The 26,485-nt window shown below is 37.3% G+C and overlaps 1 protein-coding gene across 1 annotated transcript in view; it reads right to left on the bottom strand.

Annotated features, from left to right (window-relative positions):
* Positions 1-25,837: 25,837 nt before the first annotated feature.
* alkbh1 (alkB homolog 1, histone H2A dioxygenase) overlaps positions 25,838-26,485 on the bottom strand; it is a 9,472-nt gene continuing 8,824 nt past the window's right edge. Inside the window, exon 7 of the mRNA XM_058749204.1 lies at positions 25,838-26,485. This exon is cut by the window's right edge and continues 922 nt beyond it. The gene's annotated coding sequence lies outside the window, so the exon portion shown is untranslated.

Here is a 26,485-nt window from a genome sequence, read left to right as displayed (position 1 = left end):
AATATAAAAAAGGTAATATAAAATGTATTATTATATAGGGGAGACTGGGGCTAGTTTTCATACACTTTATATATATATATATATATATATATATATATATATATATATATATATATATATATTAATTTTTAATCGATTGACAGCACTAATTTATATATATATATATATATATATATATATATATATATATTAGTGCTGTCAATCGATTAAAAAAATTAATCGCGTTAATCACAGTCATGGATTGTGATTAATCATGATTAATCACAAATTTTAAATAGCCTACTAGGATTTACCTGTAAATGTGTTGAAATAAAGAAATGCATGACAAACTATCGTTTAAGGAAACTGAACCTTTCACACCTCTGCCAGGTATGAGACATAATCCTTATTATTATTTTATCATTATTCTTTTGTTTTTATTCAGCCGTTATCAGCCTTTATACTAGCAATAGAACGTTTACCAAGCCACATCGCTTCAATCCCAGTATACATTTACCCAACTATTATCAAAAGTATTTCTAAATAAATACAACAAAACATTCTTACGTGAAGTATTATGACAAAATGCATTATGAAGAAGCAAGGGCGTAGGTTTGCTTTTGACATTGGTGGGGACATAATAGAATACCCCCAAACGCTGTGGTTTTAATCACACATCACTTTATTTTATTATGCCATGGTCTGTCTGAATACTCGATTCTGATTGGCTGGCAGGTGTTGATTAAATTCGTTGAACCGCACAGGTAGTTCCAGGTCAGTTTAATCACGTTCTATATTAATGCGCTTCCTATAAACATTGGTAACCATAGTAACATACAGTTAAGAGTTGAATAGTAATACAGACGAAAATAACCGTCATTTTTATCGTTCCGGTCAAATATTGCAGCGCAAATATTATTTACATCTTTAAAATGTGAATGCTGGGAAATGACCATAAACCATGGTCATAAGGAATCAACAAAGTTTGAATTAGTTTGATGGTCTTTGACAAAACAGAGCAAACAGAAAGAGAAAGCGGATCTATGGCTATTATTAGCTCTCTATATAATGCATAGGCCTACAGACAGAAAGACAAACGTCGAGCTGAAAGATGCACAACACACAATGTTCCAGCCTAGGATGAGCTCATTGTACATTTACAGTAATTTAGGACAAATATAATGTGATTTTATGGAAAACTAGCCTTTGTGTGTGGCACTTTGTGGTGCGGCAGGATTTGGAACAGCGTCCTGAGTCGCCGCGGTCTCGGACAGTCTTTAAATTGAACTTAATGTTTTTAAACTGAATATACAGCAAACTGTTTGCTGAAATATCCACAAAATACAAAAACAAAACAAAAACAAACAACAACAACACTGAAATAAGAGCGTGCGGTTTATCTGTCAATCATGTGCATGAAAGTTGTGTTCGTTACTATAGACGGTTTCAACGGCAACAAAATAAACAAACGTTACTGCGCATGCGCGCTTTTGTGGCCCTAACTCAACTTCCGGTAGACATCCAAATAAGTCCCTCTAGAGTAGATTATGTTTTGATAACAAGCAAAATATGTTTGCTGCGTAAATCAGACGGACTGAGATGCAGCGATAACTACTTATTAAACTATTACGACTTATTAAAAATGCAAATTCATTCTCTGCCAGCAGGAGGCGCTTTAAAGGCGGAGAACCAGAGTTTTCCCCGGAAACGGCTGTTGGGCTGTACGTTACACGAAGCAGCGCTGAGCTTACAAACGCTGCTTTATCAGCGTTATGTAATGAAGTCTGTTCGGAAGCCATAGCCTCTCAAGCCATATATGGTTCTTTCAGTGAGTGCCTATGGGTCGACGGAAGGAAAAAAATTAAAACAAACAATATTTTAAACATTTTTCATCAATAATCAAAGCTAGTATGTCGATTTAATTAAAAATCCATATATTACATATTTTAGAATATTACATAATTCATCAATGCCCATTAGTCATGTAGCTATAATACACCAACCAATCATGATCTGGCACAAGAAGTTAAAATTTCATTGGACAATATGTGAAGTGGAGCGGTTATTTTCTGTTCTTATTCATAAATCGGTAGAAAATGACATGGGACAGACGAGCTTATTTGTGAAGCGATCTGGATCTGCGGTTTGTCTCATTTTATAAATCAAATTACATCTCTGGGAAAATGTATGCTAAATGACTACAAAAGCACTGCACAAAACCGTGCAGCACCAGAAGTCGCAATAATGGTAACCAGTAGGTTATTCAATTCACTTATATTTATGTATGATATTCACTGTTTACTATTTGATGACACTACCATAGTTAATGAAGCCCAAGTGCCACCTACAGGCCTGTTATGTGAAGTGTAGGCTGGCGAAATGGTGACGTGAAAGGATTTTATTATATTACCATTTTTGATAATTATGCAGCATTATGAAAGTGTCTTATGCTCATCAATCCTGCATTTATTTGATCAAAAATACAGAAAAAATTGTAGCCTAATATTGCGAAATATTATTACAATTTAAAATAATGTTTTTCTATTTTAATATACATTTATACTATTTTAATAAAATATAATTCATTTCTGTGATTCAAAGCTGAATTTTCAGCATCATTACTCCATTCTTCAATGCATGGTCCTTCAGAAATCATTCTAATATGCTGCTTTATTATCAATGTTGGAAACAGTTGTGCTGCTTAATTTTATATTTTATTTATTTATTTATTTGGAACCTGTGGTACATTTGATAAATAAAACCACATGTAAATAACACAAATAAACAAATAAAATAAACTCATTGATAAATAAAAAGTTCAAAAGAACAGCATTTCAAAATAGAGATGTTTTCTAAAAATATCAATCTTTACTATCACTGTTTCTATCAATTTAACAAATCCTTAAAATAAATAAATTAAAAAAATAAAATAAAAATACTGACCTCAAGCTTTTGAACAGTAGTGTATATTGTTACAAAAGTTATATTTGAAATAAATGCTTTTCTTATTTAACTTTTCATTCATCGAAGAATCCTGAAAAAAGTATCACAGGTTTTCAACATTGCTAATAAATCAAGTAAATAAAGTACATTAATAAAGTACATTAAAATTTTGATCAAATAAATGCAGGCTTGATGACTATAAGTGACGTCTTGCAAAAATATAAAATAGTAATGTATCCAATCTTTTGACCTATATTTTTTCTCATATTGCCCCTTTTTTACATTTGAGCCCCTGCCCCTGAGGAACTCTCTACACGTCCCTGTAATGTAACCTGCCATTTTTCAAGATAAAATATAAATAAATAAATGATTAGATTCATAAATAAATACATAAATAAAAATAATTAAGGAAAAAGCAGCATAATGCAGAAATGTTTATTATTTATTTATTTAGTATTGTATTGTATTGTATTGTTTAACCAACAACCATTACAAAATTTTGGAATTTTACTTTGGAAAACAGAATTCACAAAATTATACTAATTTACAAACACAGTACACAGTACATTTCCCGATGTTAAATCAACACCGCTTGGTGTACATATAGGAACTGGTTAAGCAGACGTTTTAATACAAAGCATCACTCCGCTATAGGGTGGAGTAAACACTGTGGGCCAGTTGGTGTCTCTCTTACATCACCGGTCTTGCAGTTTGTCTCGGTAGGAACTATATGGATTTTGCCCGAATCAGCGCATTGCACTTCTCAGACTACACCCTGTGTCTTCTGCAGAGAGAAAAGCTTGCGAACGCCCTCTCCCAACCACACTTAAGACATAAATGATTCTTTAAAAGGCCCTTCCCTCTGTTTTCCACACAATGACATCAATGTCACTTTGAACTTGTTTGTGAACAATCTGGAAATAAATAATCATATAAATGAATGAATAAAAACACAATCTCTTGCTGCACAAGCAAGATAAGGTTGTATTGTGTTCACTCATTAAACAATAGCTGCCATTTTCTGTTCAAAACAAGACTGTAGAACACATTAACCCCCTGCATGGGAGTGATACATGGGCTATGATATGAAGAGTGAAATATCAGGGAAAATATGAGTGCACAAGTTCAGTAAAGCCTCAGGGATAGTCTAACTGGATCATGCACTGGAGTCATTACTCTGCGATAAAACATCTGTGAGGTTCAATGAACAACAGGCAGAGCTGTAATCACCATTGACATTGAGTGGGACATGGTGCTTCAAATATTCACATTAGTGGTCAACAGATGCTTTTTTTCCCTAAATTATTACTTTTGATGCTCCCAGTCCTGAATATGTAGTGAGATCTTTGATAACAAGCATTTGCGTACATATTATATTATATGAACGTATTTTATCTGTTACCTGGAGCGTAATGGGCAGTTTCTGTACAAAGTAATAAATAAAATATGTATAAAAAAAATTAAATGTGTGTGTGTGTGTGTATACAGTATATATATATATATATATATATATATAAACCCATTTTATTTTCTATACATTTTATTTATATTTTTATACACCCATTTTTGTATAGACATTTTATTTGTACTATTGTACTTATTTTATTACGCTGCAGGTAACAGATAAATTATGCCCATATAACATTTTATTTTTATTTTTAAAATATAAATTAATAACAATGATGTTCTCTCTCCCTCTCTCTCTCATTATTGTTATTTTATATTTAGATCCAACCTTACATTTCTATTATATGGATTCTAAAATGAATAAAAATAAAATAAAAATGTAATTTATTTATATAATTTTATGTTTATTATAATTGTGACTTTATTTCTTGAAGTTTTGGCATATTATTTCTACTAATTGCAATTGTGACCAAATATCTCAAAATATGATATACCTCAAAACTGTGACTTTATTTCTCAAACGTGACATAATATCTCACAACTGCAATTTTATTACAATTGTGAGTCTCTTGTATCTCACAATATGATGTTAAATATGAAGAAAAAAGTGACTTTATTTCTAAATAAATAATAAAATAAAATAAAAAAATAAATAAATAGTATGCTGTATTTTAATGTTGACCTAATATCTCAAAATGTAACATTAATTATCTAAAAATGCTACTTTTTTTTTTTTTTTTTGATTGTTTATTAAATGTGGAAAGAAAGAAAGAAAGAAAGAATTCACCACAAAAAAAAAAAAACATTTTTAGGGAAATCAGATCCAGTGCATAGAGTGGATTGTTGTTTTTTGTTACCCAGAAGCTGTCAAACCAGCATTCTGCAAATCAGTTTTCTCCAAATACTCTATGTTCTTCTGTTTCAGCATACATGCTATCTTGACTCTCCCCTTCCAGGCAGACTAGGATTTCTACAGCCCCACCAAGAAATCTTTGCCAGAAACATTATACACAAGCCCTTTATCTCTGCTCTCCCTTCTTTTCCACAGAAGTCGCTCTGTGTTTAATTAAGAAAAAAGAAACAATAAAGGAAAGAACTGTAGAAACGCAGTTGCCCCGAGCCTTTAAGCGCTCTAAACGCTCGTTTTCCCCCCACTTCATCCTCTTGCTGCATTGACTTTTCACACACTGATCCTGGACTGTGGTTTATATAACCGTTTGGGTAGAATGTCACTCAAGGAGATTGGTGTCAGTGCTGATAACGTACCAAAGTGATCGGAGACCGAGATCTAGCCACCTAATTATGGAGCCTCTTGCCCGACGTGCATCTGGAAGGGAGTGATAAGAGGAATGCAGCTGATGGGAATAAAGCGTTTCTGAGGAGGGGGTTTGCAGAGGCAGGCAGGGGTACCACAGCGTTCTATCTCTCTCCGCCTGCTTAGATTCATGTTTGCTACTGGCTCCGAATGCATTGGAGTTGGAAAGTGAGTGGGAGAGAGAAGAGGAGAGAGGGATACTGAGTAAAGGTAGCCATTTTCTTAAGACACGTCGCAGTGCAGATGAGAAGATCAAAACGTGGTGTCTTGACCGAAACTAGCCTTCGCAACGTTTATATGAACAACTTCAGGTTTATCACCTGTCACTGCTCATAATAACTCATCAGCCCAGCTGCTGTGTCATTCATACAGTGGTATCTACTGAGGTCACCCTTCAATACGCTCTTCTCATGTCAGGTACATCTGACATGACAAACTGAGCCTATCTTAGGCTCATTTTGTGTATGATATTTTTTAGTCTCATATGGACAAAAAATATATTTGTTTTAGCCAAAATATACTTCAAATAAATGTTATACACTGCAAACAGCATGGCTTAAGTAAATACATTTTTCAAATTTAAAATATAATAAAATGTAAAAAATAAAATTTATGCAAAATATCTATTTCATTATATATATGTATGTATATAAAGATAGATATAGATATAGATATATATAATGAAATATATATATATTTAAAAATATTAATAAATAAATAGATAAACATATAAGGTATATATCCATTTTGAATCAAATCTATTTATATCAAAAATAGATATATTTAAAAATATATACAGTATGAGGATATATATTTAAAATTCATGTGTACATATGTACACACACACACACACATATATACACGCATATATATACACACACATTTAAAGTGATATATGGATACATATAGATACTTAAATAAAATATATGTCATCAATATAATTGTCCATTTTTATATATTTTCAAATAGAGAGAGAGATTTTCTCAAAACAAGTTCTTTTATATTTATGTATAGACCCATATATGAAATATATTTAAAATACTTAAAAAATAAACAATAACAAATGACTATAAATAATATAAAGGACTTTCCTAATTTTATTATTTTTTATATAAATAGTATAAAAATATCCCTTTACCGGAAAAGTACACACTGCAATTTATGTCATATATTATACATTTTACATATACACATATATACAGTATCTCACAGAAGTGAGTACACCCCTCACATTTTTGTGAATATTTTATTATATCTTTTCATGTGACAAAACTGATGTCAGTCCTCTGTCGTGTGTGTCATGTGTTCCCGCCTCTTGTTTCCTTATCTGGTTTGCTTCCTGTCCTTGTTGAGTGTGATTGTCTGTTATTCAGTTCAGGTTTGTCTTATTATCAGTAATTATCATGTGTATTTAGTTCCTGCCTGTTCAGTTAGTGTTTGTCTTGTCTGCTCGTTACTCCCCAGTGTTCCTGTGTGTCCCAGCCTTGCCTTGCCTTGCCCTGTCTGTGTTGGATCTTATTAAAGACTGTTATTTTGAGTTCTCCTCGTCTCCTCGTTCCTCCCTGCTGTGTGCACCGTGACAACTGAAGAAATGATACTTTGCTACAATGTAAAGTAGTGAGTGTACAGCTTGTATAACAGTGTAAATTTGCTGTCCCCTCAAAATAACTCAACACACATTGGGGAATGGAGTTCACCAGAGCTTCACAGGTTGCCACTGGAGTCCTCTTCTACTCCTCCATGACGACATCACGGAGCTGGTGGATGTTAGAGACCTTGCGCTCCTCCACCTTCCGTTTGAGGATGCCCCACAGATGCTCAATAGGGTTTAGGTCTGGAGACATGCTTGGCCAGTCCATCACCTTTACCCTCAGCTTCTTTAGCAAGTGTTTGGGGTTGTTATCATGTTGGAAGACTGCCCTGTGGCCCAGTCTCCGAAGGGAGGAGATCATGCTCTGCTTCAGTATGTCACAGTACATGTTGGCATTCATGGTTCCCTCAATGAACTGTAGCTCCCCAGTGCCCGCAGCACTCATGCAGCCCCAGACCATGACACTCCCACCACCATGCTTGACTGTAGGCAAGACGCACTTGTCTTTGTACTCCTCACCTGGTTGCTGCCACACACGCTTGACACCATCTGAACCAAGTAAGTTTATATTGGTCTCATCAGACCACAGGACATGGTTCCAGTAATCCATGTCCTTAGTCTGCTTGTCTTCAGCAAACTGTTTGCGGGCTTTCATGTCCATCATCTTTAGAAGAGGCTTCCTTCTGGGACGACAGCCATGCAGACCAATTTGATGTAGTGTGCGGCGTATGGTCTGAGCACTGACAGGCTGACCCCCCACCCCTTCAACCTCTGCAGCAATGCTGGCAGCACTCATATGTCTATATCCCAAACACAACCTCTGGATATGACGGTGAGCACGTGCACTCAACTTCTTTGGTTGACCACGGCGAGGCCTGTTCTGAGTGGAGCCTGTCCTGTTAAACCGCTGTATGGTCTTGGCCACCGTGCTGCAGCTCAGTTTCAGGGTCTTGCCAATCTTCTTATAGCCTACGCCATCTTTATGTCGAGCAACAAATTCTTTCTTTTCAGATTCTCAGAGAGTTTTTTGCCATGAGGTGCCATGTTGAACTTCCAGTGACCAGTATGAGAGAGTGAGAGCGATAACACCAAATTTAAAACACCTGCTCCCCATTCACACCTGAGACCTTGTAACACTAACAAGTCACATGACACCGGGGAGAGAAAATGGCTAATTGGGCCCAATTTGGACATTTTCACTTAGGGGTGTACTCACTTTTGTGGCCAGCGGTTTAGACATTAATGGCTGTGTGTTGAATTATATTGAGGGGACAGCAAATTTACACTGTTATACAAGCTGTACACTCACTACTTTACATTGTAGCAAAGTGTCATTTCTACAGTGTTGTCACATGAAAAGATATAATAAAATATTTACAAAAATGTGAGGGGTGTACTCACTTCTGTGAAATACTGTAAATATTAGGGGATTTTCCCATTTTACCATCACACTTTTCAGTTAGCTGCACAATTTGAAGTATGATTCACGTTTGTAGCAGACATGAGGCAGGGCAAATTGCACACCTTAAATTGAATGCTTTGGATTAAGGGTTTGTTTAAATCCCTAATCTTAAGTATGAGAAACAGTAATTGTGCAAGCACTACTAATAATTTGGCCCCTAAAGATGCTGGCTGTTGATTTATGTTGTGTGTAGCTATACATCCCTGTTACATAAATATGGAGATAGGCTGTTTCACACGATGATGTCAAATGCCAGAAACATGTCATATGGATGATGAGTATTCAATACACGTAGAAAACCCCCGTTATCAACCCCCTCACTGCCGCTCTGGGATAACACACGTGACACCAGAAAAAAGGCCTACATTACAAACCACATTCCAAAAACTATTACACCAAACGGAGAATTCACTGAACTGAATAGGCAGAAATGAAGGATCATCAACAGTCGAGCTCATCCAATTGGATTCTCCTCTCTCCCAAACTCCAGATCCTTCTTTTCTTGTTACAGGAAGGAAAAGCTGAAATAGCTTTAGCCAGCCAACAAGCCAGCAGAACACTGGAGCCGCTGCTGAACTGCTGGAAGTGTTCTGGATTCCCCAACACATACTTTCCAGCTTTCATTTCCTCTGGCTTTCCCGTTTGCTTTAGAACATTTGGAAGGGAACCTCTCTCTTCCTGGCCTCCTTTATCAGATGATGACACACAGGGCTCTGTAAAAACAAATGCAAATCAGTGGGAGCCTCTGGAGTGGCCTCTGGTGTACATATGTTGCAAATAAAACAGTATGAGTATGTTTTACAAGAAAAATAAATAAGTTTGTAAATAAGTAAATAAGTGTATATATATATATATATATATATATATGAAGAGTTTAATGCAAAAGCCTCTAAAAAGCCATCTTGCTCAAAAATGAGATAATGATACTGAGTGAATGCTCTCCACACATAGTATTCATCAAGAACTTTCACTTCAAATGTGCAAAATCTCAGCCTCAACTCATTCAGAAGAACCAGTAGTTACATAGGAACCTATACATAGTAGTCAGAAAGAAATGCTAATTTTAAAGAAAAACATCAGACATACTTAGAGGCTTTTGCATCTGAACTCTCATATATATATATATACACATACATACATACTTATTTACTAACTTATTTATTTATAATTTTTTCATGTATGAATGTGTTGAAATATTGTTGTAGAAGTTGTAAATTTTGGAATAATTATTTTGTACACATACAGTATATGCATATATTATTAAATGACACACAGCAAAATTACAGCATATTTTCAGTAAAAAATATATGTACAAAATTCTTAAAATATATCTAACAAAAAATATAAACTTCATTCAAAAAATGTTATAAGAAATTGTCTCATTATGATTTTTCAGTAAATTTATCTTATTTTCAGGTCATTTAAATGTTTCCCATATTTCATATGGGAAACAAGACAATAATATTAATTAAGAAAATTATTTTTGCCGTAAACCCACCAAGTTTCATTTATTTTAAAAGGAGGGATGATGCCTGAAATTGATCAGTATATGGGGAAACATTTTCATTAGTGCTGAGAATTAGATTTGATCATTTCTTCCTTTCTGCATGATGATAGCATGTTTCTTCCAGCAGTGAATCATTTTTAACCTTTATGCAGTGGTGTTTACAGAAAATAGTTAATTATCACAAATATTATGCAGTGGCATATTTTGGGCCTAGTTTTGATTGGAAATGCCAACTGCAAAAACAGGTTTTATTGTGTAGAGCAAATCACAGATGATGGCAGTATCTTATCTGATTAAAGTGTTTAATACTTCCACAGTGTTCTCTGACTATCAGATTCTCAAGGATGTGTGTAAACATGTTTTTGCTTAAACTGGTTGTCCTCAGGGCACAATCAAGCCCAATAAGAGCACCTGCTTATATTTTTCTTCAAATGTCCTTTAGGGGACGCTAATGGACCACAGCATCCAAAACTGCTTTCAAATCAGTGCAGCGCATGGGTGAATATTAGGCTATTTAAAAAGATAACGCAAATGCTTAAAGATATTTTCATTGTCATTTAAACTATAAAATATAATTAAAAATAGCAAACAAGATAAAAATACATGCATTCATTTACATACGATTTTTTTTCATGACTTCTACAGTAAAAATGTCTTATTAAAACATATTTATCAGCCAATGGAGCAAAAAGTACTGTATAAAATTCTCTATAAAAATTTTTTATTAGGTAACCTTGAAAATGTGCTTCATGTGATAATATCTAAATTAACTGGATTAACTGAAGTGCAAAATATTATTCATTATGACTCAACAAGTATGCTGTTTCTTCATCTCATAATAGATTATCCAAACAGTTTATTTTTCCATACATAACATATGTTTCCTATCAAAAGGATGTGCAAATACAAACCCTTTGTTCTTTATTTTAGAGGCTTTTATCCAAAGAGCTGTTACGACCCAAATAATGTGAAAGGTAACATAGTCACATCAAAGCTAACACTGCCGACCACGCTGCATACAGCGAGCATCTATAATGTTCCTGGCGCACTGCATTACTCTCTGCATCTAACCTGGACCCAATTACAGGGGCCCTGGAACAATTTCACAGAGCTTGTGTGGCTACTCAGCAGATAGAGTTGCCATGGGAGCCAGTGTGATTCAAAAAGAAAAATTACAGGCTGCCAAAAGGGAAAGAGGGAGACAGAGACAGAGAAAATAAAGAGCATTTTGCTCTTCACAACATGCAAGATATTAGATAAAATGTAAACAATTGTCTTTTCACCTTTAGCTGAAGTCTGAAATATCATAGTTAAGTACATGCCCAAACCACCCACTTCCTAAGACGCAGGATGATTTTCAGACATGGAACATGTGAAATTTAAAGGAACTTAAATTGTGAAATTACAGAGTTTACATTTATATATGTATGTATGCGTTTAAGTGTTTTAATGCTAAAAAAAAATATATATATATATATCTTAAGCGATGCAAAATAATAGTATCTTTGTACTGTAGTTTGGACTAGAAATCAATTATTTGTGCAAATCTAGTTTATATTATTTACATCAATAGAGAATTTTGACAGATATTTATTTATTTACTTATTTTTACAGTTTCTGACATATTTTTCTAACCATCACCTTTTGGACATATTTGGAGTAAATATCTTGGTCCATAAACTTCAGTACCATGGTATATTTTAAAGTACCATGGTATTACTATGGTAAAAAACTTGGTAACACCATATTTTTTGGATCATATTTGTGGGTTTGGATACGTATCATAGTCAACGTATCATACGTATCATAGTCATTAATATCATAGATGAATTTTAGTACCACAGTATTCACCATGGTGCAGTACATGTCCAAAAACTATCATCATGGTACCTTGTTTTTTTTTGTTTTTTTGTTTTTTTAATTACATAGTATTGTTGTGGTAAAAAAAAGAAAAAGAAAAAAAAAAAGAAAACTTTCTATCTAGAGCTTATTTGTAGGTTAAGATACCATGTAAATATCATAGTGCATTAAGTTTATTACTAATATTTACTATGGTATTCAACATGGTACAGTACATGTCCAAAAGCTATGGTATTACCATGGTACTTTTTTTTGTAAATTACATGACATTGCTAAAAAAAAAAAAAAAACCCACAATGCTTTTTGTACTTATTTGGTGGTTGGAAAACTGTGTAAATATCATGAATTCCATGGAGCACCATGTTACTTTTTGTGATCATATTCACATTCTGCAGAACAGTACTGCAAGATACTGAGGAATGCATGTCCAAAAAACACTTTTTTAAGTGAAAATTCTGACTCGAATTTGAGCGAACTGAATTTTTGAGATTAGTTAAGGTAACTATCCTCAAACATGAATAGAATGCAGTACATGTGACCAACCGTAGCTTTGATGTTAATGGTTACTTCTGCACTGAGAGCAAGTGCGGACAACTTCACACACACACACACACACACACAGGTGCAAGTCGGACACACCTCACATCACGCCTCACCGCTGACCACAATATCGAAATATGTGACGAGTAAACAAACAGTGTATGAAACAGCAGCGAGCTGTGAGACCCCAGCACCTCAAAATCATTGCCCCATCCACGTTACCATGGCAACGGGTGCAGGCCGATTAAAAACAATGTCTGCGCAAATAACATAATGGGCCATAATCAACACACCAGGAAGCCAGGGGCTCTGCCTGCTGAAAGCGCACATCACCATAACAACGGCAGCTGGTACTCCTCAGTGTGTCTGAACATTTGCTCACCTAATCTGTGATTTTATGACAGAACGAATGAGAGATATGAAAAGAGATGGAGAGAGGAAGACAGTGAGACACTCTGATTCTGAGAGACAGAAAGTAATTCGACTGCTGACCTCTACAAGGTCTACTGTAATCACAACCATTGCTGAGATAAAAAACACCATTTCTTTTCTCAAAAACTGAAAAAAAGAAAAAAAAGAATATAGATATATATATATAGAAGGTTGGATATAAAAATATATTATTTTGTGTATATATTAGTGCTGTCAATCGATAAAAAAACAACAACTAATTAATCGCACATTTTTCTGAAATTAATCGCAATTAATCCCACCTAACATTAAAGTTTTTAAATATACTTTTATATTGCAATAATTTCACATTCAATCTTCAAATTAATGTACAAACAACATAAAGACAGTATATTTTTTTATATTTGTTTAATGGCATCTTTTTTATGACTGAAGGACAGTTTCACTGACACAATACGATTTCTCTATAAAATTGCCCTTTGGACTGTAGCCTTTAGACTATAGCCATATATACACTGTAGACTATATGAACGATATAGCCATTCAACATTACAGTATAATTGAGAGCTATCAATTTTAACATTTATTAGACTTTAAAAAAAAAAAAAACTTCTAATTTAAGTGAACTTAAAACAATCTTCACATAAACCCATTATAATAAATGTCATATTTACCTGTGCCCTTCAGCAGAAATATACAGAAATTGAAATTGAAGTTATCAAACACTAAATTCTAAATTAAATGCAAATGAATCCTTAAAGCTATAAAAGTTACTGATTTCCTCTTTTTTCTTTTGTTCTGTAATGAATAGACATCACAGCAGCTGGTTATAAGGTTGTCTTTGGCTGCTATTTCTTTAAGAGCTTTTCTGACCCACTTCAGGTCTTCTATTAATGAGCTGACGAGTTGAATCGAGTGTGTTAGATGAGGGAGACAGTGCTGGGCTGCTCCAGGACACTTTTGAAAACCATTTTAGAGACATGTTCATAAATGTGAATCATATAAAATATATTACATGCACAGTTTTAAGGCAGCTTTAATTGCCTTTTTGGTAACTTCATGACTTAACTGTAAAAATATTAATCTTTTTACTGTATTTTTGAACAAATAATTGCAGCCTTGGTGATAATAAGAGGCTTTAGGCTTATGAGACAGAGCACCCTGGCAACTACATCGCAGCATACTAAAAACACTCAGAATACCCTAGCAACCGCATAGCAACACCCTACCATCATGGCGGTGAAGTTCTGCATAGACAGCATCCCTAAAAAATCTTACAGAATTAACAGCTCTTAACAGTTTACTCAACATTTTATGGGTTTTTGCCTCATAACTGAGATACACAGGAAGAGAGAGAGAAAGGGGAACAAGATTGGTATGTGATATGGGTCAGATTCAAACCAGCGCCCTCTTGAGCACAACTGCTCATATGTTGACAGATATACCACTGTGCCATGGCGCCAACTATCCAACATCTTTACCGATGACAGTTTCACAAAACAACTCAATAAGATACACTAGAGGCAAGCTGTGATTCATACATTAGCAAGCAAAACTGTATTTATGGCCTCCTCTGCCTCAGCACTCAGAGTTTGGGTATATTCAACTTTGTACTTTGACATTATCGTTGTGTTGCTTGGGGAGGCAGGAAATAAAAAAAGAGAAACATGTCTTGTAGCTACAGCCATCAGCGTCGCTCATGATAGAACACGAGCACGGAGCTCACAGAGTTACTCTGGCACGACTGGAGAAGTGGTTGTGTGATGAGACAAAACTGTGCGACAACTCATCTGTCATTTCCCTCACAATCAAAGCGAAAGAAAAAACAAAAAACAAAAGAAACAAATCCACAGAATGTGCAGGCCATTGAATAAAGTGACCTTTGAAAGGCTTAAATTGTGTTGGAAAGTAGCACTCAGTGACATTTCAAACACTTGGTTGAGTATGAGGTATCTGAAAGCTTAAACTGCAAAAAAGAGATATACACCAAGCTTGTAGCTGAACAAAATAATAAAAAAGACAGGTATTTTAAAAGACAGTGTATGAGATTATAGAAAAAGCACAATGAATTGAAGGATGTAATAGAATATCAAACAAACAAATAAATAAATAAATCAATACTTTTATATAATATACCATGTATAATAAATTAATATATTATTTAAATATACATTATATAGAGGGGGTATATATAATAGGCTTATGATGGTATATTTATATACATATTTATAAATACATGATTAATAAATTTTGTTATTATACATATATATATGCGTGTGTGTGTGTGTTTATGATGATTTGTTTATACATATTTGTATATGAATAATTATATATATAATTTAGGTTTTATATATATATCTATATTTATATTATGATACATATAATAACATATAATATAATAGTAATGATGATAATTAGAGGGGAGGCAGCCGTGGCAAAAGTGACATACAGTATACATACATATATATTGCCACAAACAGAGACGGAAACCAGAGGTGAGTGAAATGACAAGATGATTTATTAACAGGTTGGGAGCCGATCATGGAGAGAGAGTGGTAGGTGAGTATCTTGGAGGTTGGAATAGTTCGGGGGTCTTAGCTGTCAGCTGATCGGAGTTTCTATTACAGGATCGATGACGAGCGGGAACCAGGAGTCAGGTGATTCCTTAACGGAGATTCGCAGGAGGATCGTGGGAGAAGGTCTGAGAAGCAACAGGTAAGTATTAATACAGGTAAGCACAAGTGGAGTCAGGTTACTGTTTGGGTGGTGAACTGTAGACTGGACGATGAGTGTCAGAGAGAGTGTGTACTTATGAGAGTGCTGATGAGGGATTGCAGGTGCGGGTGATTAGAACTCAGGTGATTGTGATCTGGTGATTGCTGTTGACGGCGGTGACTGTGACTCTCTGACAAATATATATATATATATATATATATATATATATATATATATATATACACACACACACACACACACATATACATATACTGTGTTATCAATAGTAAATAGGACGTTTTAAAATACGTGACCTCATTGATCTGCCTCTGGATCTTGAACGGACCAATATAGCGGGGACTCAGCTTCTTGCAGGGCAGGCGGAGTCGCAGATCTCGGGTGTATAACCACACCCGGTCTCCAGGGTGGTAGATGAGAATTGGAGCGCGCCGGGCATCCGCGAAGTCCTTATGTCTCCGCACAGCCCGCTGAAGGTGGACGTGAGCTGAGTCCCACACTCTCTCGCTCGCCCGGAACCAGTGGTCTACAGCTGGAACCTCCGATGGCTCTCCCGTCCATGGGAAGAGCGGGGGTTGGTAACCGAGTATGCACCGGAACGGCGCAAGGCCTGTGGTGTTCTGACGGAGGAAATTCTGTGCATACTCGGCCCACAGGAGGAAGCGGCTCCAGCTGTACTGATCCTCCTGGCAGTATGCCTGGAGGTACCGTCCGAGTTCTTGGATCTTCCGCTCAGTCTAGCCATTTGTCTGTGGATGGTACCCGGAGGACAGGCTCACCGTGACTCCTAGCAGGTGGAAGAAGGCTTTCCACACATGGGAAATGAACTGTGGACCGCGATCAGACACAATGTCTTCTGGTACTCTGAAGTTCCTGAATATATGATGGAATAAGTGTTCCACAGTTTCTAGGGCCGTTGGCAATCCACGGAGAGGAATTAGCTTGCATGCCTTTGAAAAGCGGTCCACTGCTACTAGGATGCAGGTATTTCCTCCGGATTCTGGGAGGTCAGTCACAAAGTCGATTCCCATATGTGACCAGGGTCGACGTCCACTTCCACCACGAATGGCACATGGGGGTCTGGATGACGAAGGATGGGGGCCACGCTGAATGCGGTCTTGAGGCTTTCGAAGGGTTCGTGGGCGCTGGAATTAAAGGACAGGGACTTGGGCTTTCCACGGAGCAGGGTGGTAAGAGAGGCTGTGAGCAGACTGAAATTCTTGATGAACCGGCGAAAGAAATTGGCAAATCCAAGAAATCTCTGTCATTCCTTAACAGACTGGCGAGTCGGCCATTCCGTAACTGCTGTTACCTTCCCTGATCCATCTGGATACCTTCCTCTCCGATGATATAGCCGAGGAACTGCACCGTGGGGCAATGGAACTCGCACTTCTCTAGCTTTAGGTAAAGATGGAATTGCCTGAGTTTTTGAAGGACCTGCGCAACGTGGTGGCGATGGTCGGCCAGTTTCCAGGAGTAAATAAGGATTTTGTCGATATAGACTATAACAAAGCAGTTGAGGAACTCCCGGAACACCTTGTTCATAAACTCTTGAAAGACTGAGGGGGCGTTGGCAAGGCCATACGGCATCACAAGGTATTCATAGTGGCCGGAGGGAGTAATGAATGCCATCTTCTACTCGTCGCCCTCCCGTATCCAAACGAGGTTGTAAGCACTGCGCAGGTCCAGCTTAGAGAAGATGCGGGCCCCACGGAGTTCCTCGAGAGCGGCCTGGACCAGGGGAAGTGGATAGGGGAGCTTGACAGTCTGGGCATTCAGAGCTCGATAATCAATGCATGGCCTCAAGCCCCGTCCTTCTTACCCACGAAGAAGAAGCTTGATGCCGCTGGTGAACTGGATGGCCGGATGTACCCCTGATTAAGAGCCTCCTTGATGTACTCCTCCATAGCCTTGCGCTCCGGGATGGACAGCGGATATACTCTACCTTTGGGGAGTTTATATCCAGGCAGCAGATCTATGGCACAGTCCCATGGCCGATGAGGTGGTAACTGAGTGGCTGCCTGCTTGCTGAAGACATCCTGGAACGCCCTATAATCAGATTATAATTGGGACTCTCAACCCGCGTGGAGGCGACCTGAGCAGAGTGTAACTTGAGAGGTGGCCGTGGAATTTCTCTGAGACAGTGTTGATGACACCATTCGCTCCAGCAAATTACCTCACTGGATTCCCATCTGATCTCTGGAAAATGGAGTATGAGCCAGGGGCGTCCCAGGATGATATCCACAGTGGGTCCCTCCAGTACCAGAAATTTAATCTCTTCCTCATGCAGATTGCCGATCTTGAGCTTCATCGGAGGAGACTCGAACTTCACATACCCACATCCTAGCAGCTTTCCATTAATTGTCTCAACTCGGAGCTCCCGGGCATGCCGTTGATGGGGTAAGCATAGGCGGCTTAGGAGGTCTTGGGAGATGAAATTGCCAGAGGAGCACGAGTCGACCAGGGCAAAGGCTGAAACGGATTGGGCTGGAGTGAATAGTTGCACAGTAAGCACAGAAAGCTTGGAGATTATAGGATCTGTCTGGAGAGTACTCACCGCTGGACGTGGGGGGGTCTGGTGGGGCATGATCGGATGAAGTGGTCTGCAGAAGCACAGTAAAGGCACAGCCCAGCTGCCAATCGGCGGGCACGTTCGTAGCTGGAGAGACGAGCTGTGTCTACTTGCATGGGTTCTGGTACTGGGGGACTGGTGGCGGGTGAGACAGACTGGTGAGCAGCTTCGGTGGTGTGGCAGGCAGATAGGCGTTGGGAGATTCGCATAGGCAGCCGGTAACGCCATGGGACTGGCAGAGGCAAATTGAGGGGGTGGTGTTGGCAGAAGCGAAGCCCGAAGAGTGTTGACCAGCTCCTCCAGGATCTCGGAGGGTGATGAAGGCCGGGGATCCATGGGAGTAGCGGTGTTGGTCCGGTCTTCTGTCACAAATAGAGACGGAAACCAGAGGTGAGTGAAATGACAAGATGGTTTATTAACAGGTTGGGAGCCGATCATGGAGAGAGAGTGGTAGTTGAGTATCTTGGAAGTTGGAATAGTTCGGGGGGTCTTAGCTGTCAGCTGATCGGAGTTTCTATTACAGGATCGATGACGAGCGGGAACCAGGAGTCAGGGGATTCCTTTACGGAGATTTGCAGGAGGATTGTGGGAGAAGGTCTGAGAAGCAACAGGTAAGTATTAATACAGGTAAGCATGAGTGGAGTCAGGTTACTGTTTGGGTGGTGAACTGTAGACTGGACAATGAGTGTCAGAGAGAGTGTGTACTTATGAGAGTGCTGATGAGGGATTGCAGGTGCGGGTGATTAGAACTCAGGTGATTGTGATCTGGTGATTGCTGTTGACGGCGGTGACTGTGACTCTCTGACAAATATATATATATATATATATATATATATATATACACACACACACACACACACACATATACATATACTGTGTTATCAATAGTAAATAGGACTTACAATCTAATAAAAATGTCAGTATTAAAATAAATGACTACTTATCACATATTTGGAAAATCAGCACACATTTGCACCCGTAAAACTATGAACCATCACACAAATTGACAGAACCATTTAAATTTCATTGCCCTCTTAATTGAAGAATTTAAGTTTGAATGAATTGTGCATTCAGCATCTAATTCTGCCACTAATGAATAGCTAATGAATAAACAGGCTGCACAGTGTTTCACTTTGTAGAATGGAACGTCTAAAATTCCACTTCCATTTGATCAGACACTTGGTATTCCGGTGCTGTCGTTCCTGACTATTCACAATGGCGAAATGTTGTCTCTGATCGGCTCACCTCACAGGACTCCAGGCAGCTGTCCTGACAAGCTCTGGGTGCTCTTTAAACCACAAAGAAAGGGCAAAAGCTAAGCATGCTAATGGTGTGGAAACCCCACACCAGCAGTCAGTGACGGTAGACAAGATCACACACATTGCAGTTGATTTTTGCCGGTGAGAAGCTCAAAACCTAACTCTATAATTTTCATAATATGAAATCAAGTTCGGAAGGGGTACTGGTCTGACCTCTGTGCTCAGTGTTTAGGAACAGTGTTGATTTTGGTTAAATGATCATGTATGGAGGCACTAGGGGGAGTGTTTTGCTAAGAGAATGAGTGTGCAGGCCTGTTCCCAGAGCCACTGCCCTGCATCTCAATGCGACTGCTGCAGTAATTATTGGTAATGGCAGTGATTATAAAAATGACACAGCAAATGCAATTTTGCCCCAATTTGCAAAGCTAATGTTGCTTAATTAGCTCCCAAAATGAGGGCTTTTGAAGGTAAAACCACATTTTCTCTTTGTCTTGAGGATAAGCCATTGTACTCAGGCAGATGTGAATGTGATTGTGTTGCCACTAAAAAAAGAGGGCTGTGGTGGTACCAGACAGTAATACCATATTTCCTACTATGGTATATGGTATATACATACAAAAGTTGCCTACCATTTAAAAAAAAATATATACTAGCATATTCTTAATTATTTTAAATTAGCTTCTGATAAAATCATTTTTACGCACTATACTGCACTACCACCACCACAAACAAAAAAGTAAACAAATAAAAAATAAGAAATAAAGAAATAAAGTAAGTAAGTAAGTAAGTTCAGGACATGTTATGTGAACAAAATAGAAAGTACAAAATAATTTTAAAAAACTATAAATATACATTTATTTTCAAATATTTATAAAATTTAAATATTTTATATTGCCTTATGTATTGCTATTTTAAAATGTTATTATATATAAAAATGTTATATGAATATATTTATTTAATTTATATAGAAACAAATATAAAAAAGAAATATATATACACATATACACAGTAGTCAACGTGTGAAGTGGATCAAAACCTTTCATCAAAGTTGTACTAAAACCAAAATGATACCCGTTCTTGACTTAGGACAACTTTAATGAACTTTTTGATCCACTTCAAATGTTGACTACTATATATATATATATATATAAAGAATTATATATATATATATATATATTTAAAAATATATTATATATAATATTTTAGGCTACATAAATATTATATATGCTATACATACACATACAATTTTTGTAAAAATTTATTAAATACAGTATATTCAAATATTTTTATAAATACAAATTATATATATAATTTACATTTTATATTATAATGATATTATATAAAGGATATTATAACAAATAAAAATGTACTTATAAATATATTACACATACCCATACATAGGCTACCTGCAAATAATTTTATCACACTCAAACAACTGTATCAAGAATTTACTTCAAGCTTCATTTTTCTGTCATAGTTCACCCTGAAAGGTAAACACTGCAGGAAAATCTTCCACAATAGATCAAATGTTTCATGCTAATGGAGTAGATTATAATGTAATGCGATGCTCCATCTCCCTTGGTGACAGATGTGTGACCGACTTTGCTGTAATTTTTGTGTTGCGTTAAAGTAACGCACCGCGCGCTCGTTCTTTCAGCTGATTTAAGACAGAGCCGCGGATCGAGGGCCGAACGAGTCTCGCACTCCTGCACCCGCTGCCGGTAACGGTACCTGCCAGTGACTGGTAATGACAGAGTAATGGGAGGGACGCGGGAAAACGGGAGGGCAACAGGGCAGAAACACGGTGCCAGCAGGAAGAACAGATAAAGTGGCAGCAATAAAAATTATATGACTACATACATCATCCTGACAGCGTATAATTTTATCTGAGAGGGCAGGGCCTTTCTGCTTGCTTTGAAATGGATGTGGTACCTAGAAGCCGTCTGGCGTGCGTGGAGGTGCTAGAAGAGGAAAGCCTCCTCATCTTCTCTGGCCAATAGCTCTTTCTACATACTTGATGCTTCTCCGGGGATTGTGGGCGTTTAATAGCATTTTACATAATGCTCAATGTCCTTATGACTTATTTGAGAAACTTGAGAATTTCACTTTTTGGGCACTTATAAAACACACAGCTTTAGCTACATCTTTAGGGAGCAGGGAGTAGCCTAATTCAGTTTCAGACAATTGAATTGAAATACATTCTCATTTGATGTAATTATAGAGGAACTTGAGTGAACCCAAAAATAGGATAATCACCATCGCGCAATTGCTAGAACCGTCTCAGCGGTAAGTCACAATTGCTTTGGTTAATGGAGAGGTGTTTGTGTGGCTTTCTTAAAGGGCCGGCCGAAAGGCCTTTCGCGAAAACCAATTACTTCTTATTCCATGCTGCCTCCCACAGTTATACAATAAGCAAAAACAGGATGTAATTAATCCAGCGCTGTAGCCTACTCACAAGACAGCTCCGGTGTCTCAGAAGGACAGTTGGATTAATAATAAAGGAATTCTGTTTATCGCTTTACAAAGACCTGAAATAGACATGCAGGGGAATACAGCAGGATGGTAAACACTGGTGTAGGCTACTTTCAGGGCTTAAGCAGCACTGAACAAACTTAAGTGTTCTTAATCTGATATAGGCTACTGTAGATCTACACTACCGTTCAAAAGTTTAGGACCCTTGAGAGAAGTGTTTATTTGACCAAAATACAGTAAAAACAAAAATATTGTGAAATTATATATATATATACAGTGGGGCAAAAAAGTATTTAGTCAGCCACCAATTGTGCAAGTTCTCCCACTTAAAAAGATGAGAGAGGCCTGCAATTTTCATCATAGGTATACCTCAACTATGAGAGACAAAATGAGAAAGAAAATCACATTGTAGGATTTTTAAAGAATTTATTTGCAAATTATGGTGGAAAATAAGTATTTTGTCAATAACAAAATTTCATCTCAATACTTTGTTATACAGGTGCTGGTCGTATAATTAGAATATCATCAAAAAGTTGATTTATTTCACTAATTCCATTTAAAAAGTGAAACTTGTATATTATATTCATTCATTACAAACAGACTGATACATTTCAAATGTTTATTTCTTTTAATTTTGATGATTATAACTGACAACTAAGGAAAATCCCAAATTCAGTATCTCAGAAAATTAGAATATTACTCAAGACCAATACAAAGAAAGGATTTTTAGAAATCTTGGCCAACTGAAAAGTATGAACATGAAAAGTATGAGCATGTACAGCACTCAATACTTAGTTGGGGCTCCTTTTGCCTGAATTACTGCAGCAATGCAGCGTGGCATGGAGTCGATCAGTCTGTGGCACTGCTCAGGTGTTATGAGAGCCCAGGTTGCTCTGATAGTGGCCTTCAGCTCATCTGCATTGTTGGGTCTGGTGTCTCTCATCTTCCTCTTCACAATACCCCATAGATTTTCTATGGGGTTCAGGTCAGGCGAGTTTGCTGGCCAATTAAGAACAGGGATACCATGGTCCTTAAACCAGATACTGGTTGCTTTGGCACTGTGTGCAGGTGCCAAGTCCTGCTGGAAAATGAAATCAGCATCTCCATAAAGCTCGTCAGCAGAAGGAAGCATGAAGTGCTCTAAAATTTCCTGATAGATGGCTGCGTTGACTGTGGACTTCAGAAAACACAGTGGACCAACACCAGCAGATGACATGGCAGCCCAAATCATCACAGACTGTGGAAACTTAACACTGGACTTCAAGCAACTTGGATTCTGTGCCTCTCCACTCTTCCTCCAGACTCTAGGACCTTGATTTCCAAATGAAATGCAAAATTTACTTTCATCTGAAAAGAGGACTTTGGACCACTGAGCAACAGTCCAGTTCTTTTTCTCCACAGCCCAGTTAAGATGCTTCTGATGTTGTCTCTGCTTCAGAAGTGGCTTGGTAGCCCTTTTCCTGAAGACGTCTGAGTGTGGTGACTCTTGATGCACTGACTCCAGCTTCAGTTCACTCCTTGTGAAGCTCTCACAAGTGTTTGAATCAGCTTTGCTTGACAGTATTCTCAAGCTTGCAGTCATCCCTGTTGCTTGTGCACCTTTTCCTACCCAAATTATTCCTTCCAGTCAACTTTGCATTTAATATGCTTTGATACAGCACTCTGTAAACGGCCACACCTTTCAGTAATGACCCTCTGTGACTTACCCTCTTTGTGGAGGGCGTCAATGTTCGTCTTCTGGACCATTGTCAAGTCAGCAGTCTTCTCCATTATTGTGGTTTCAAAGAACAAGAGATACCCGGAATTTGTACTGTAGGGATGGTCATTTATTGAAACTCAAATGTAAATATTCTAATATTTTGAGATACTGATTTTTGACTTTCATGAGCCGTAAGCTCTAATCATCAAAATTAAAAGAAATAAACATTTGAAATATATCATTCTGTGTGTAATGAATGAATACAATATACAAGTTTCACTTTTTGAATGGAATTAGTGAAATAAATCAACTTTTTGATGATATTCTAATTATATGACCAGCACCTGTATACCCTTTGTTGGCAATGACAGAGGTCAAACGTTTTCTGTAAGTCTTCACAAGGTTTTCACACACTGTTGCTGGTATTTTGGCCCATTCCTCCATGCAGATCTCCTCTAGAGCAGTAATGTTTTGGGGCTGTTGCTGGGCAACACGGACTCCAAAGATTTTCGATGGGGTTGAGATCTGGAGACTGGCTAGGCCACTCCAGGACCTTGAAATGCTTCTTACGAAGCCACTCCTTCGTTGCCCAGGCGGTGTGTTTGGGATCATGCTGAAAGACCCAGCCACGTTTCATCTTCAATGCCCTTGCTGATGGAAGGAGGTTTTCACTCAAAATCTCACGATACATGGCCCCATTCATTCTTTCGTTTACACGGATCAGTCGTCCTGGTCCCTTTGCAGAAAAACAGCCCCAAAGCATGATGTTTCCACCCCCATGCTTCACAGTAGGTATGGTGTTCTTTGGATGCAACTCAGCATTCTTTCGCCTCCAAACACGACAAGTTGAGTTTTTAACAAAAAGTTCTATTTTGGTTTCATCTGACCATATGATCATCCAAATGCTCTCTAGCAAACTTCAGACGGGCCGGACATGTACTGGCTTAAGCAGGGGACACGCCTGGCACTGCAGGATTTGAGTCCCTGGCGCAGTGTGTTACTGATGGTAGCCTTTGTTACTTTGGTCCCAGCTCTCTGCAGGTCATTCACTAGGTCCCCCCGTGTGGTTCTGGGATTTTTGCTCACAGTTCTTGTGATCATTTTGACCCCACGGGGTGAGATCTTGCGTGGAGCCCCAGATCGAGGGAGATTATCAGTGGTCTTGTCTGTCTTCCATTTTCTAATAATTGCTCCCACAGTTGATTTCTTCACACCAAGCTGCTTTCTTCACACCAAGATGCTTACCTATTGCAGATTCAGTCTTCCCAGCCTGGTGCAGGTCTACAATTTTGTTTCTGGTGTCCTTTGACAGGTCTTTGGTCTTGGCAATGGTGGAGTTTTGAGTTGGACTGTTTGAGGTTGTGGACAGGTGTCTTTTATACTGATAACAAGTTCAAACAGATGCCATTAATACAGGTAACGAGTGGAGGACAGAGGAGCCTCTTAAAGAAGAAGTTACAGGTCTGTGAGAGCCAGAAATCTTGCTTGTTTGTAGGTGACCAAATACTTATTTTACCGAGGAATTTACCAATTAATTCTTTTAAAATCCTACAATGTGATTTTCTGGATTTTTTTTCCTCATTTTGTCTCTCATAGTTGAGGTATACCTATGATGAAAATTACAGGCCTCTCTCATCTTTTTAAATGGGAGAACTTGCACAATTGGTGGCTGACTAAATACTTTTTTGCCCCACTGTATATATATATATATATAGAATGTAGGCCTAATTTATTCCTGTGATGCAAAGCTAAATTTTCAGCAGCCATTACTCTAGTCTTCAATGTCACATGATTCTTTAGAATTGCTGATTTGGTATTATTATTATTAATGCTGAAAACATTTGTGCTGCTTAATCTTTTTGTGGAAATGTGATTTTTTAAATTTATTTCTTTGATATATAAATAGAATAGAATGTATATATGAATAGAAAGTTAAAAAGAACAGCATTTATTTCAAATATATATATTTTTGTAACATTATACATATTTTTACAGCCATATTTGATGAATCTCAAAAGTCCTTGCTGAATAAAATCTACCAAGATTGAAATTAATTTCTTTAAACAAAAAATCTAAGCAAAATCTTGCTGACCCCATGTGTTTGATAAATATTTATTTTATTTTTATTTTTTTTAAGTTAAAGGTTGAGACTTTGTTACACTGATGATATTCTTGAAAGTATTATATAAAAAATTAAGAATGTCAGTACCACAAAATATTTTGATTATTACCATCTGACAACATACAACGGTATCAAATTACCACAGTATGTTTTCTTTCTTTCTTTTTTTGGGATAGGGACCATGATGTGCTTTTAAGTACCATGTAAATACTATGATACAGAAACCATGATAGCCTATAAATCACAATAGTCTTATGTTGTTTTGGAAATTGTGAAATCACATTTATTTGGACAAGTAGTAGTGTGTCAATACCATAGTATTCTAACCATATCACAGTATTTATTCTTGGTGTACCACAATATAATGTAATCATTCAGTACCATTTTTGCAAACCAGGTAACAACTCGTATGTCCCTTGACAGTACCACGACAAAAAAAGACAGACTGATAAACGCTGCCTAGCATTTATGTTTTTACAGCATGTAAAAGACCAGAAACATTAATCTTACAAATCTCACATGCAGACATGAACTTTTGATAGCATTTCACGAGAGGCAGACGCAGTGACAGAAGTGTTTTATCACCATGGTAACGCCGGCCCCCAGTGTTTTC

The sequence above is a fragment of the Onychostoma macrolepis genome, chromosome 17 (assembly GCF_012432095.1).
Source record: "Onychostoma macrolepis isolate SWU-2019 chromosome 17, ASM1243209v1, whole genome shotgun sequence".
Classification (NCBI taxonomy): domain Eukaryota; kingdom Metazoa; phylum Chordata; class Actinopteri; order Cypriniformes; family Cyprinidae; genus Onychostoma; species Onychostoma macrolepis.
Note: the sequence above shows the minus strand (reverse complement) of the source record. Positions and strands in the feature narration are given on the sequence as shown.